Consider the following 15,440-nt stretch of genomic DNA (forward strand, 5'->3'; position numbering starts at 1 on the left):
TCCCCACCAGATTGCTTTGTGCCATCTGTTAAAGCTGTCAACTGGAAAAAAACATAAACAACCCGCAAACCCCGCCCCTATAAGGCGGGAGGGGGCGGTAACGAACACATACACGTTACACCCTTCAAAACCGCCCACATTCTGAGTGAGCTGTCAATCACACAGACACGCCCACATTCTGAGTGAGCTGTCAATCACACAGACACGCCCACATTCTGAGTGAGCTGTCAATCACACTGACACGCCTCCGAAGTCATTTCACGGAGGCTTCGCTCTAAGTGTCCGCCCAGTTCAATGGGATACACCCCTTTTGAGAAGTTATCAGCCAGTGAATGGCTAGAACGCTTGGCAGCCCAGCAGACTCATTTGCTTGGCCGCGCCCCTCCCTTGGCTTCTTGTCAGTTAGCAACAAAATGGCCGCAGCTGCCCATTTTCTGCCTCCCATCAGCGGAACAGCGCTAGAGCTCTGAGGGGAAACCGAGGAAGACAGCGAGCCGCCGGAGAGGAAGCCCTCCCCCCTGAGCGCCGCCAGGCCCCGCACACACCTGCAGGAGGTGACAGCGCCCCGCACAGGAGCCTGGCCGTGTCCCGGGGGAGAGGAGCCCTGAGCTGTCACCAGCCGAGCCGAGCGCGTCCTCTCCGCAGCCACCAGCCTCGCTGGCTCCCCTGCGCCTCATCCGCCTGAGCGCCCCGAGACTGACCGAGCGGAGGGAGGCGGGAACCGAGAGCCCGGGGCGGACACTGCCATCAGGACCCGGGGGAAGAGGAGAGCAGGTACCGGGGCAGGGGATGGTGGGGGCGCGGGACATTCCGCCCGCATTCATTCATGGCTCCTAATAGAGCCCGCGGCCGATCGCTGCCTGCTCAGTCGGGGAGCCCCGCGGCCGATCGCTGCCTGCTCAGTCGGGGAGCCCCGCGGCCGACCGCTGCCTGCTCAGTCGGGGAGCCCCGCGGCCGACCGCTGCCTGCTCAGTCGGGGAGCCCCGCGGCCGACCGCTGCCTGCTCAGTCGGGGAGCCCCGCGGCCGACCGCTGCCTGCTCAGTCGGGGAGCCCCGCGGCCCACCGCTGCCTGCTCAGTCGGGGAGCCCCGCGGCCGACCGCTGCCTGCTCAGTCGGGGAGCCCCGCGGCCGACCGCTGCCTGCTCAGTCGGGGAGCCCCGCGGCCGACCGCTGCCTGCTCAGTCGGGGAGCCCCGCGGCCGACCGCTGCCTGCTCAGTCGGGGAGCCCCGCGGCCGACCGCTGCCTGCTCAGTCGGGGAGCCCCGCGGCCCACCGCTGCCTGCTCAGTCGGGGAGCCCCGCGGCCCACCGCTGCCTGCTCAGTCGGGGAGCCCCGCGGCCCACCGCTGCCTGCTCCTGTGGGATCGTCAGTGACAGCCCAGTGCAGGAGATGCCAGCACAGACTGGCATGGGATGTAGGCGGACTGTTTGGGGGGCTTAAATCCAGCACTTGCGCTGGTATTTTTTTACTTAAATGAATGTCATTGGGGCTTAAATTAATTTTTGCGATTTGGTTTCCTTAATTTAGCCCTATTTGCCACTTATAGCCGCTGTACACAGTCACTGGCTACAGAACGAGGCAACTGAGAATCTGTAAGTGAGCTCGATCTATTGCACAGATGGAGACCAGTATCTCTAGCTCTGTCTCCCAATCTGAGCTCCTCTGCTGATGATTCTGACCCCCATTTGCCGTAAGAATGGTCGAGATCTGTAAAGGGAACTAGTCACTGACAATGGGATCCTCAGGAAATGGACATTGTGGCAACTGGGTGTTCTCATTCTCCTGGTGGAAGGGCAGGCTCCTCCTACTCGGGCACTGCCTGCAGTGATTGGCTGATGTCAGGACACGCCACCCGCAGACAGCCCTAGATATATCTGTAGGAGGACTAAGCAGCCGCACAAAGTTATAAGGAGGGCTGGTCCACAGCGGAAATGCATTAAACCTCATGAGTTTTTTACCTGGGTATTTTCCACATCTAATGCAGAGGTCTGTGGGGAAAATCTGCACAGAGAACTCGGCATATCCACAGGAGAAATTGACATGTTGCGGATCTGAGATGCGCACTGCAGGTCACCTTACACGGAGAGAAAAAGAGCGGCGGCCGGGAGACGTCTATAAAACCCATCCACATTGCTGGAACTCGAAACCGCCCCAAAATCTCAACGTGGGAGTGTAGCCTTGTTGGTGTTCTGTTGCTAGTAAAAATCACTTAATTTTTATGGCATTTGTACAACCAAAATAAGGTTGTAAAAATTTAGGCAAAAAAAGTTTAGTGAAAACAATGTGGTAAGTTTGTAACGGAGGCAGTCCTTGCTTGCAGTGTGAAGTCTCGCTATGATGAGGGACTTGGAGACGCCATAAAGATTGGCAGCACCTAAAAAGGCCCGTACCTCTGGAGCCGATGGGGGATTCGAAAGCACAAATAATGGGAATAAAATCAGAGCGTTATCGGTCACTTTTGTGTGACAGGTCCTCTCTAAACACATCTAGGCAAATTTAAATGAGTTGTCCACGACGCTGATATTGATGACCTATACTTGGGATAAGTAGACTCATCACTAGAATTTCTCCAAGGCCTAAATTAAAGGGGTACTTTGGGAATAGTACGATATGATCACACAGTACTATAGACGTGTGTTTCAGATATTGCCTGGTGAGACTGTCCCTTTAAGAAGCTGCGCGTCGGTGTCTAGTGTTTATCTGTGACCGTAGATGTGACTGTTTGTGTTCTAATCCCAGCATTATAGGGTTAAAGGTTAATAGGCATTGTGCTCGCTCCCGGCCGGCATCACATGGCTAGGTAACGGTGATTTCGGCTGTGCACAGAGAGGCATCATCAAATACTCTAGCAAATATAATCTAAAATGCATTTTCTCATGGACCCAGCTTGGAAGACTGGGCAGTAAGTGAAGTCTCTCTGTTTCTGATGTCATTAGACCTGTTTCTGGGGAGAAGGGTGTTTTTAGCTTTCCTAGAGGGTAAATCGATCATGCTCCTCTGATATAGCGGTGGTATATTGTGAAATGTGGCGGTTTTTATGTACCTTGTGGGCGGAGACAGGAGATGCCTATTACAGGCCACACCCACTTCCTGCAGGGGTCCTTCCTACATGCAGTAAGGGGCGTGTTTCTGCCAGGTATGTCACTGTCCGCTCTCTGCCTCGGGAATGTGAGGTTGGTAGGACTGGCAGCGGGTGTAAGCGTATTACATGGCGCTAGTACTTGTGGGCTCTAAGGGGACGTTATTGTACGTAAGACCGCAAAAGTGCAGGTGTTGGCCACAATGAAGGGGATTCACATAGGAAAAAATCACCTCTCCGTCTGCCTTCAGAAATGCTCTTTATTGTGTTGACCAGAGCAACCAACCAGAGGTCAGCTTTTAGTCTTCAGAGATATGTTTGATAATTAAAGAAGGTTTCTGATTGGTCGCACTGGGCTACCTCACGCTCATTTTGCTTTCGCTTTGAGAAACCTCTGAGGGCTCATTCAGACTAACGCATTTTACATCCGTCTTCAAATGTGTGTTTTTACACACACACACACACACACACACACACACACACACACACACACACACACACACACACACACACACACGTACTGATGTGACCTTGTTCTGTAATACATGTCGCCTGTTATACTCAATGGGTGACTTTAAAATAATGGATGTCTTGGCGTCGCCATCCATATGGCATCAGCTTTTAGGAATTTTATCCGTTGTGACATTAGTTATTATACAGTTAGGAGGCCAGCTTTCTATGTTAAAAGGATGGTCCACAATTCAGACAGCCCCTGCTTAAATTCTGTGTTCCCTCTTGTAAAATATAGTGATGCGGGTATCGGGTCTCCTGAGGGTCACGCAACATTTTTCTACTCGTGAGCCCTGCAGACAGTGAGCGTCCGCTATTGAGCTGCTGCGCTCTCACTTCCTTCAGATGAACATCTTCCATCTGAGGTGGTGTGAGCGCTGCAGCTCATGATTGTCTGCAGGGCTCACATGCAGAACAATGTCATGCAAGTCTGAGGAGACTTGATCCTGACATCGCTATATTTTACAAGGGGTTTTATAATATTTAAAGGGTTTGTCCAGGCTTAAGCTACAGGTCTGCAGTCCTTTTATCTATGCGACTGTAGACTTGTGATTCCTCGCATTTTGCTCGCTCTATGCTGTGAGGATTCTCCGGTGCCGTAGAGCGCGCAGTCTTATGACAGCAAGTATGAGATTTGCAGACACGCGAGCACGTGCTTTACTAGACTGTATCCGGCTGTGCTCGATGCAACGTACTGGACAAGGCTGGGTAAAGTCTAGTTGGAATGTGGTCTGGAGAATGCATATCACGTAGTTGGGGTCACATGACCGCTCGCTGCCAGGACCTTAGAATCCTTACAGTGCGGCAGTGTGCGCGCTGTGAGGTCTTGCAAGTCTGCAGCCACGTACTGCGACTGCAGACTTGTAGTTGAAGACTGGACAATCCCTTTAAAAAGGGTTGTTCGAGTAGTGGTCAGCACCTTTTAACATAGAAAAGTGACACCGTTTAATGTATAGAAACTGAAATACTGATGAAAAGTCGTCAATTTTTTTTTTTTTTCAGGATATATTTCCATATTCTCAGTGAACCCGCCTAAGGAGTGCATGGGTCTGACTGTGGACCCTAATTATTGAGCCTTCCTAGTCATGTTATATTGGCTCCCCGTTGACTTTAGTGAAATTATTAAAGCGTTATTCCCTATCGGTGGGTTAGGAGATAACTTGCTAATTACTGGGCAATATAACAACATAACTTGTTTTTTTTTGGGATGGACACTTTAATATTTAGTAATGGTTGGGACCACAGATTGTCCCAGGCTGCCTCTGATATGTATGAAACGTCAAGCTCAATAAGTGAGATTTCCATTCTGGCCACTTGTCGCTATCGTTCAGACCAAGGTACAGTGCACATATCTGGTATTGTCTGTGAAAGCTGTAGCCTCCATTCTAGAGGCCGATACCCCCCCCCCCATCTGATGTCCCAGGCCATCCAGTCTGTCTCTTCCAAAACCCACTGGCCGGCAGAGGGAAGGGAGACTACCGTGGCAGAATGGAGAAACGTTGGCTTTCAAAAGGAGGGCACCATGTACAGGTGCTTCTCACAAAATTAGAATATCATCATAGTTAATTTATTTCAGTTCTTCAATACAAAAAGTGAAACTCATGTATTCTATAGAATCATTAGAAACAGAGTGATGTATTTCAAGTGTTTATTTCTATTAATGTTGATTATTATGGCTTACAGCCATTGAAAACCCAAAAGTCATTACCTATGTAAATTACGGTAGAATAATTAACAAAACGCCTACAAAAGCTTCCTAAGCATTTAAAAAGGTCCCTTAGTCTGTTTCAGTAGGCTCCACAATCATGGGGAAGACTGCTGGCTTGACAGATGTCCAGAAGACTGTATCCAAGCATATTAATGGAAAGTTGAGTGGAAGGATAAAGTGTGGTAGAAAAAGGTGCACAAGCAACAGGATAACCACAGCCTTAAAAAGATTGGGGGAGATTCACAAGGAGTGGACTGCTGCTGTAGTCATTGCTTCAAGAGCCACCACACACAGATGTATCCAGGACATGAGCTACAAGTGTTGCATTCCTTGTGTCAAACCACTCATGACCAATAGACAACGCCAGAAGCGTCTTACTTGGGCCAAGGAGAAAAAGAACTGGACTGTTGCTCAGTGGTCCAAGGTGTTTTCAGATTAAAGGAAATTTAGCATTTCATTTGGAAATCAAGGTCCCAGAGTCTGGAGGAAGAGTGGAGAGGCCACAATCCAAGCTGCATGAGGTCTAGTGTGAAGTTTCCACAATTAGTGATGGTTTGGGGAGCCATGTCATCTGCTGGTGTAGGTGCACGGTGTTTTATCAAGGCCAAAGTCAGCGCAGCTGTCTACCAAGTAATTTTAGAGCACTTCATGCTTCCCTCTGCCGACAAGCTTTATGGAGGTGGAAATTTCATTCTCCAGCAGGACTTGGCACCTGTCCACACTGCCAAGAGTACCAGTTCCTGCTTTAAAAAAAACAGTATCACTGTGCTTGATTGGCCAGCAAACTCACCTGACCTTAACCCCATAGAGAATCTATGGGGTATTGTCAAGAGGAAGATGAGACACCAAACCCAACAATGCAGACAAGCTGAAGGCTGCTATCAAAGCAACCTGGGCTTCCATAACACCTCAGCAGTACCATTGGCTAATCGCCTCCATGCCACACCACATTGATGCAGTAATTGATCCAAAAGGAGCCCCGACCAAGTATTGAGTGCATTTACTGAACATACATTTCAAATCAAAAAGAGGTCCTCCAATGAAGGTTTCTGAGGAAGATATCCATCGAAGCGTGCGTTCACCCTGGGTGATACTTCATCTTGGTAAATATAAACTATCTAAGCTTTTTTTACTTATAGCCATGAGGTGCACTCTCTCATACCTGGTCCTCTCCTTATATTTACATCATTCACTTACCTTTTAAGGGTTTTTTCCCCTCTTGAGGAGACCAGACATGGGAAAATCAGCAATGCCAGTACACAAATATTCTTTATGTTTATAATTTTGTTCTAGATATTGTAAACCAATACATAGTTTCATGATTTATTGCTTTAGAACTTTATTGCTGCATTGAGCAATTTATAGAAAGATAAGTTTTGTTATGCATTAATATTGGATTAATAGAACATCCTTGGATATATGAGATTCCATTTAATAGTTTCTCTGCACTAGGCACTTTATGTATTTTTGCATATTATAGTTCTTTTTTGTGTTCTTCTCTTGTGTCACAATTGATGCGGATTTTTATTAGCTACTCATTTGTCACCCAGTGTGTTTGTGTTTTTTGCTATTCCGTTTCTGTATGGTTTGCCGTTTCAATTTTATCGTGTTATTTATTGAATAAAATAATACTTTTTAAACCTTCATTGGAGGACCTTTCTCTTTTTGATTTGCCTTTGGTTTCACGGTCCTCCGTGTTATAACCTTTAATTTTTGTATATTGAACATACATTTCAGTAGGCCAACGTTTCGGATTTTAAAGTCATTTTTCAAGCTGATGTTATAAAGTATTCTAATTTACTGAGATGATGACTTTTGGGTTTTCATTGGCTGTAAGCCATAATCATCAACATTAACAGAAATAAACACTTGAAACACATCACTCTTTTTGTAGTGACTCTATATAATATAGGAGTTTCACTTATTGTATTGCAGAACTGAAATAAATTAACTTTTGGATGATATTCTAACTTTGTGAGAATCACTTGTATGTGTGATCAAGTTTTCCTTTAGGCTGGGGGAGTCTCTTAAACACAATGTAGAGCTTTTGTCCAGTGTGTACTTGTACATTAAATTCATAGTGGCTCTTTTATTTGGCTACCTTTTTTTTCTGTTTACATATTTAAAGAAAAAGAAAAAAATGAAGCTTTTTCTCTTGCACCCACTGGTTTGTGTGGATCATGTAATCACTGTAGCGCCATTCATCTGTGCATACCACCCTGTCTGGCTCTCCTATACTTTGCACAGGAGCACTGCGGCCTTCTCCTATGCTGACCGCTTGTGACATGACCGCAGCGGGAACACATCTACTACATCTGTTACATACAAACGCATTAGATCCTGCATAAGTGGTCTTATAGACAGTCAGTCCACTCTCCCCTTCCTCCACTCTCTTGGAGTTGTAGTCTGTGGTTTATCATGATGTAACCTCCATAGACTGTCTATTGGAGGCAACTTCCAATTATTCACATTGTGAGCCTTCTGTGGATGCACAGGGATGCAGAGCGCATGTGTGCAGCATTATCATGGATCTCCAGAGAGTGCTATTGTTTACTATGGAGAACTTGGTATGCCAGTACTGCGATGCTTTGGGATGCCGCCCTTGGCTTCATGTGACTGCTGCAGGGCCAGGGGGAGGCCTTGTCATTAGCAGTAGTGTGGTTGAGGAAAGTGAGTTAAAACGCCAGATTTCACAATCCAAACTACATTAATTATTAAATGGATTTTACAGTAGACCTGATGAAGCTGATGCATTTACTTTACAAATCATAATGGCTGCTTACTATTTTGTGAGTTTCCATACTTAATAACTAAAATAATGAGCATTTTATGAGTCCATTGCTCATTTTAATTTGCTTGGCTCTTCTAACTTAAATCTTCAATAATAGGATTAGTTTTCCATTTCTGATGTGTCATGGCTAGGGGATATTTTCTGGCCAATTATATTAGCACTGTATAACTCACACTCTGATGTCACATCCTGATAATTATTTGGCCATGCTGACATAAATAATACTGGATAGACCCATATTTTCTTGCAGAAAAAAACTGCCCAAAATAATTTTTTAGGAAGCTCCTCTTCCAGTGCTTACCAGCCTCAAATTGTCTGACTTGGTGTTTTAAAAATATTTAGTATTATACAGTTTTGCACTTTTGCTACTGCGGAACATCTTTTTGGATGCCCATGTATTGAAAAGTTGGTAAAAAATTGTTTCTATGCCTGATTAAGAGACCATAATTAGTAGTCTTGAAAGTTTGCAATTTGTTACTATCTTTTCTGTTAGCCATTAAGTTATCAACCTCTGAGGACTCTCAAATCTTAATATTTTTCTACTGGCTAACACGATACAAAAATACATATATCTTTCCTGTGTAAGATGATGTAGACAATTCATGCCAGTTAGTCTATGATGAACAGGAAGACCTGCCATACTTTTTAGGGGATTACACCCCCCCCCCCCTCCCAAATCACAATAATAGTGTATTAACTATACTGTGTTATGTTGATGCATACGACAGACAATCCTCTACCATATACATCAACAGAACAGCATTTGCATTTTCACATACCGGATCTGTCGGCAGCAGGCAACAAGCACAGCTCAGCTTCACTCTGCTTAGTAATTACAAGTTCTGTTGTGGAGGAGGGCAGGAGAGCTCAGTTCTGCTATAAAGCAGGTAACAACAAATATATATATATATGTATGTATATATATATATATATATATATATATATCTCTCTAGATGGTGGAATATGTAGGTCAGGCAGAGTGCACAGAAGCAGAAGGTGGATGCTACATTTAGATTAGCTCGATGATAACTTAGTGATGAGGCTAATCAGAAGTACAGAAGTTGGTCACCCACCTTTCATGTCCACCTTTTTCCTCATAGACTGTAAGCTTGCGAGCAGGGCCCTCATTCCTCTTGGTATCTGATATGATCTATGTGATTATTGTTATGCTGTCTATAGTCTGTACAAGTCCCCTCTGAAGTGTAAAGCGCTGCGGAATATGTTGGCGCTATAGAAATAAAATTATAATAGGGTGTTGTCTGTAGCAGTGAGGAGCAAGGTGCTTCTGGGAAATTTTAGTTTAAAAAATAAGAATAGGACCACCCATTCTGCGAAGAACCATAGAATTTACAGGGTTGGCAAATTCTGTTAAAATTGCAATCCATGAACAGGACCTAAGGTGGGAGTTCATTAACCCCTTAAGCCCCAAGGGTGGTTTGCACGTTCGTGACCGGGCCACTTTTTACAATTCTGACCACTGTCCCTTTATGAGGTAATAACTCTGTAACGCTTCCATGGATCCCGGTGATTCTGACATTATCTTGTGACATATTGTACTTCATGTTAGTGGTAAAATTTCATTCAAATAACTTGCGTTTATTTGTGAAAAAAAAAAAAAAGGAAATTTGGCGAAAAATTTTGAAAATTTCGCAATTTTCCAACTTTGAATTTTTATGCCCTTAAATCAGAGATACGGCACACAAAAAACTTGATAACTAACATTTCCCACATGTTTACTTTTCATCAGCACAATTTTGGAACCAAAATTTTTTTTTTTTGTTAGGAAGTTAAGGGTTAAAAATTGACCAGCGATTTCTCATTTTTGCAACACCATTTTATTTTTACAGGCCACGTCACATTTGAAGCCACTTTGAGGGGTCTATATGATAGAAAATACCCAAAAGTGACAACATTCTAAAAACTGTACCCCTTAAGGTGCTCAAAACCACATTCAAGAAGTTTATTAACCCTTTAGGTGCATCACAGGAATTTTTTGAATATTTAAAAAAAAATAAAAATGAACATTTAACTTTTTTTCACAAAAAAAAAAAACTTCAGGTTCAATTTTTTTTATTTTACCAAGGGTAACAGGAGAAGTTGGACTGCATAATTTATTGTGCAATTTGTCCTGAGTACGCTGATACCAGATATGTGGGGGGGAACCACTGTTTCGGCGCATGGCTGAGCTCAGAAGGGAAGGAGCTCTGTTATGAATGAGTCACCATAGGAGGCAAAAACAGAAATGCTAGCTAAGTCCAGAAAACCAGAGAAGTTGGCAGCTATCGGATTGCAGACCCCTGAACCTGTCAACAACAACCAATAGTAGCCGTGGGGGGTTCCTACAGTGCCCTAGACCCCTCGATCACAGCCGGAGAGCTAAATAGCCTAAAGACAGAAAGGGAAATCTAAACTGCCCCAGAGCAGACCCCAAAGCAATAGGCAGCCCCCAACATATGACGGTGAAGCAAGATGAAAAAACACAGATAGAAAGAGAGGCTGAGCAAATGATGGGGCCCAAGCTAACTAAATAGGACAGGATAGAAAAGCTGCTGTCTGCAATCCGCCAAAACCCTATCAAAACAAGAGCCAACAGCTGATAGGGAAAAAAGCCCTGAAGACGCTAGGCTTCAAAAAGACTATATCAGTACTCAGGTATTTTCTGAAGACAGAGCAAAAAGGAATTCAGCTCACCCCAGCAGGGGATGGCAGAAATCCAGAAAAACAAGGCAAAACAAAACCAAAACACAAATGCAAAAATCAGAGCAGAAAACTTAGCCTTTGAGGAGCAGGAATCAGACTGGTCTCCTAGAATCCCTGAGAAGTCACCAGCAAGGCAAAAGGGCGTTGGCTGCCTTATATCCAGTAAGCAATTCCAGTCCCCCAGTCATCATCATCCTGCTCAGGTGCTTGGTAATCAGCCTCACTACCTTCCTTCACCAGAAGAGGGAGTTCATCAGACCTCAATGGTGAAGGGGAAAATGAACTCGCAACAGAGCGCCGTTTGACTTTTGATGGAATGTTCTGCGGGTGTCATGTGCGTTTGGAGAGCCCCTGATGTACCTAAACTATTGAAACTCCCCACAAGTGACCCCATTTTGGAAACTAGACCCCGCACGGAACTTATCTAGATGTGTGGTGAGCACTTTGAACCCCCAAGTGCTTCACAGAACTTTATAACGCCTGGGCGTGAAAATAAAAAGATCATTTTTTTCCACAAATTACATTTTTGCCTCCAGTTTTTTTATTTTCCTAAGGGTAGCAGGAGAAATTGGACCCCAAAAGTTGTTTTGCAATTTGTCCTGAGTAGGCTGATACCCCATATGTGGGGGTAAAACACTGTTTGGGCGCATGGCAGAGCTTGGAAGGGAAGGACCAACATTTGACTTTTTCAACTCAGAATTGGCTGGAATTGAGATCAGACGCCATGTTGCATTTGGAGAGCACCTGATGTGCCCAAGCAGTGGAAACCCCCAATTCTAACTCCAACCCTAACCCCAACACATCCCTAACCCTAATCTCAACCCTAACCCTGGCCCTAACCCTAGCCCTAATGGGAAAATGGAAATAAATACATTTTCTTTTAATTTTATTATTTTTCCCTAAGGGGGTGATAATGGGGGGTTTGATTTACTATTTATGGCGGTTTTTATGTTTGGCGGCTGTCGCACGCTTTTTATCGTAAAAATAGTTTTTGCATCACCACATATTGAGAGCTATAATTTTTCCGTATTTTGACCCACCGAGTCATATGAGGTCTTATTCTTTGCGGGACGAGTTGACTTTTTTATTGGTACCATTTTCGGGCACGTGACATTTTTTTGATCGCTTTTTATTCCGATTTTTGGGACGCAGAATGAACAAAAACCAGCGTTTCATGAATTTCTTTTGGGGGGGTGCGTTTACACTGTTCCGCGTGCGATAAAATTGATAAAGCGCTTTTATTCTTCGGGTCAGTACGGTTACAGCGATACCTCATTTAGGTCGTTTTTTTATGTTTTGTCGGTTTTATGCAATGAAAACTATTTTATATAAAAAATTATTTTTGCATCGCTTTATTCTGCGAGCTATAACTTTTTTATTTTTTGCTGATGATGCTGTATGGTGGCTCGTTTTTTGCAGGGCAAGATGACGTTTTCAGCGGTACCATGGATATTTACATGCGTCTTTTTGATCGCGCGTTATTGCACTTTGTTCGGTATGATAATAAATCATTTCCAGGACGTCCTATTCTGACAGCACCATGGGGTTGTCCTTCCTTCATCACAGGGACAGGAAATGCATGAGAGGTTAAAAGGTCCCCTCCCACTCTGACTCAAGTGATTTTCCTGTCCCTGTAAGGACAGACACGAGAGCGCCGCGGAGGAAGATAGCCGCGGCATCCAAGAGAAGCTTACTGACAGGCCAGGGGGATTTGGGTCAAGACACCAGCTCTCCCGTCAGATGGTCCGAGGTGGCACCCCCCTAAGGGGGGTTCTCCGCCAGGTATCCGGTGGAGCGCTGTTCCGGGACTCGGAGCCGCTTCCCCCTCAGTGGGGCTCTCGGCTCCCGCCGTCACATGCATCATCCCCAGGGTTGCATCACTTCCGGGCGCCAGATGACAGCTTCCGGTGGCGTCCCAGCGTGGATGGGGCAGCGACGGCTGAAGCGGCAGACGGCTTTAGGATCAATCGACCCACTCAAGACAAGGTAGGACGATGGGGTGGGTCAGCTGCACGGGAAACCGCCATGGAAGGCTCTGTGGAAACCCAGCGATCACCCTGAACCACCAATGTCTGTAAGTAGTGAACAGGATGGACATACTTAAGACAGGAGCTTTAACCAAAAAGCTCCTGTACTTTATGATGGCAAAAGTCAGCACCGACTTCTGCAGCTTCAACCTCCAGGAAACCAGGCAGATCTAATACCCGTCCGTGCCAGCATGACTGCATTTGTCAAAACGCCTAGCGTTAGCCGGGCAAATCACCTGGACTGACGTCTCTGCTGGGAAGGAACCTCTGCGGCTGCAAAGGATGGGAAACCGCAGAGGACAGGGCTTGAGATTTCCCCCTTTGCAGTGGGGGAAACTTGACGCCTAATACATCTATCCCACGTGCAGACAAGTCTGCAATCACAGGTCGCACGGATCTGCGATGCGCATAGGGGTCATATAGGAGGTCCACACTTCCGTCCCAGGACGGCTACCTTCTCAGTCTTCCACCCCACACTAAGAGGTGTTAGGCTGAGCAGCCGGCGCTAGTCAGGTGTCAGCCGCTAGGCGGCCACGATGAGAGTCCGGTCGATCATCGGACGAGTATAAATCATTCTAGAGGAATGGGAGGACGCTGAGAAGCGGCTTGTTGTCTCCTGAGACTTCAGGCTTTCCTACCGTCAACCAGGTTAACACTTGGGATGGAGTTCCTAGGATCGACAACCCAGGGGGGTGTCAAGGAACACTTCAATTCCCTTCGAAGATTCCTCTAGACCCAAAAGACCCAGGGTCAAGAGGCCGACAGGCTCCTAAAGAGGGCTTGGGTCTGCGGTAGCAGAAAGGGCACATCGGTCGCCAGATCCACGTATCTAGGATCAACCAGTTGGAGCAGCCACCGGCTATTCTAGGCTGAGCGTTAGTGCATTCGATAGGTGGCAGCCGCTGAGCAGCTTGAGCCTGGGCTGGGACCCGAATGGAAGACAAGCCCATGCTCGGAGGTCCGACAAGTTACAGGGGAAACCCCTAGAAGTGATTTCTTAGAGGACCTTTCCCTGGGAGAGTTGCAGCTAGATTCCTATTGGACGCTTCGGCTGTACCGGTGTGTTTGCGGCTAGGAATAATTCTTTACCCAAAACGGCTCGCCAGGCCTTATGGATGAAGATCTGGTCAGGGGTTCACCAGTTGAAAAATAAGTTAGGTGCCATACCTTTTCAGACAGGAAGGTAGTTGGACCTTTCTTAGATACAACACGGAAGAATGCCACTGACATTAAAAAAACGTTCCCGTGGGAAAGCAAAGGTTTCCCTTCAGAGGTCCCGTCCTTTCCAAAGGCAGGAAGATAGAAAGAGGGTAAATCGACTCGCTGGTATCACCAGAAAGGGGGGGGAAGAGTAGGATCCCCCTTCTCGCTCAGGACAAAGTTCCTCAACAGGCAGTGACACCATACTGGTTGGGAGGCTCCTCAAAACACTTCCTGGAACCAAGGGCTCATCCCCCAGAACCAGTGGATCCTGAATACAGGTTCCCAGTGCTATACCCGTGAATTTATAACCCCCCCCCCCCCCCAGCACAGTTTGTAGTTACGAATCACGGCCCAAAACCCTTATAGACACTATAAGGGCAGACGTAATAGATCTACTAAGATCAGAAGTAATGGTCCCGGTTCTAGGAACACCTCCGGTGGAGAGTCGGACCATTATAAATTTAGAACCACTAAACCAAGGGATCCGATACAAAATTTCGAATGGAGTCCCGAAACCACCATTTCTCGAATAGATCAGATCGCCACAACAGGAACAATAGATCCAGAAGCGCATACTATCACGTTCCCATCCACCCTCAGAGGTTCCTGCGGTTCGCACTGGAAATGGGAAGCGGATACTACCATTTTAGTTTCAGGCTCTGCCTTTCGAGCTAGCTTCAGCACCCAGGGTTTACGAAGCCGATCGCCAAGATCAGGGCACACTTAAGAGGCAGCATAACCATCGGCCACACCTGTAGGACTTTCTCAGCATCAGAGCTAAGAAAACAACTCAACGGGGTAATCGCCACACCCGGAGACCTAGGATTGGATCCTGAACAATGCAGCCCGGTACCTGGGAAAAATTCCTGAGAGTCTCGTTAGATCTCAAAACAAGAATCTCGTTTATCGGAAGAAGGAAAGGAGGCCATCAGGAACAGGGTTTGTCAGCTACGGCGAGATCAAAATATCCAAAAGACTACACTAAAGGTCCTAGAGACCCTGACAGCAGGCATACCCTGCGTAAAGTGGAACCAGGCTCACACAGGAGTCTACAAGGAAATTCAGTCAAATAGGACAGAACAGCAGACCGCACTGGACAAAGACTCGACCGTCCCCAGCCCTAAAATCATCTCCGAGACAGGGAACCGGTCACAAGATCCATCAGCCCAGGGGGACCTCGGATCCGATCACCATACAAGACTGTCATCACGGACGCCAGCAGGAAAGGGGGGCCCATCTGGAAGGTACCTTCAAGGACATGGCCGGGAAGCATCAGTTCACAGTCCTCAAACTACAGAGAGCTACGAGCAGTTGGGGAGACACTTAAACGAAACCGGTCGAGTCCACTGGGCCAACTTAGGAAAGCCAGGTCAAACATTGTAACCGCAGTATCTTTCCTACGCCACCAGGGGGAAATCTTC

General features: G+C 46.4%; 1 protein-coding gene across 2 annotated transcripts in view; it reads left to right on the forward strand.

Annotated features, from left to right (window-relative positions):
- The first annotated feature begins 326 nt into the window (after positions 1-326).
- The window catches only part of TNRC6C (trinucleotide repeat containing adaptor 6C), a 175,056-nt gene continuing 159,942 nt past the window's right edge, over positions 327-15,440 (forward strand). For both annotated transcript variants that reach the window (XM_073555424.1, XM_073555425.1), the window contains exon 1: positions 327-774. The gene's annotated coding sequence lies outside the window, so the exon portion shown is untranslated. The remainder of the gene's footprint in view (positions 775-15,440) is intronic.

This window comes from Dendrobates tinctorius, unplaced genomic scaffold, assembly GCF_039654945.1.
Source record: "Dendrobates tinctorius isolate UK_male_01 unplaced genomic scaffold, ASM3965494v1 ptg000223l, whole genome shotgun sequence".
Lineage (NCBI taxonomy): Eukaryota > Metazoa > Chordata > Amphibia > Anura > Dendrobatidae > Dendrobates > Dendrobates tinctorius.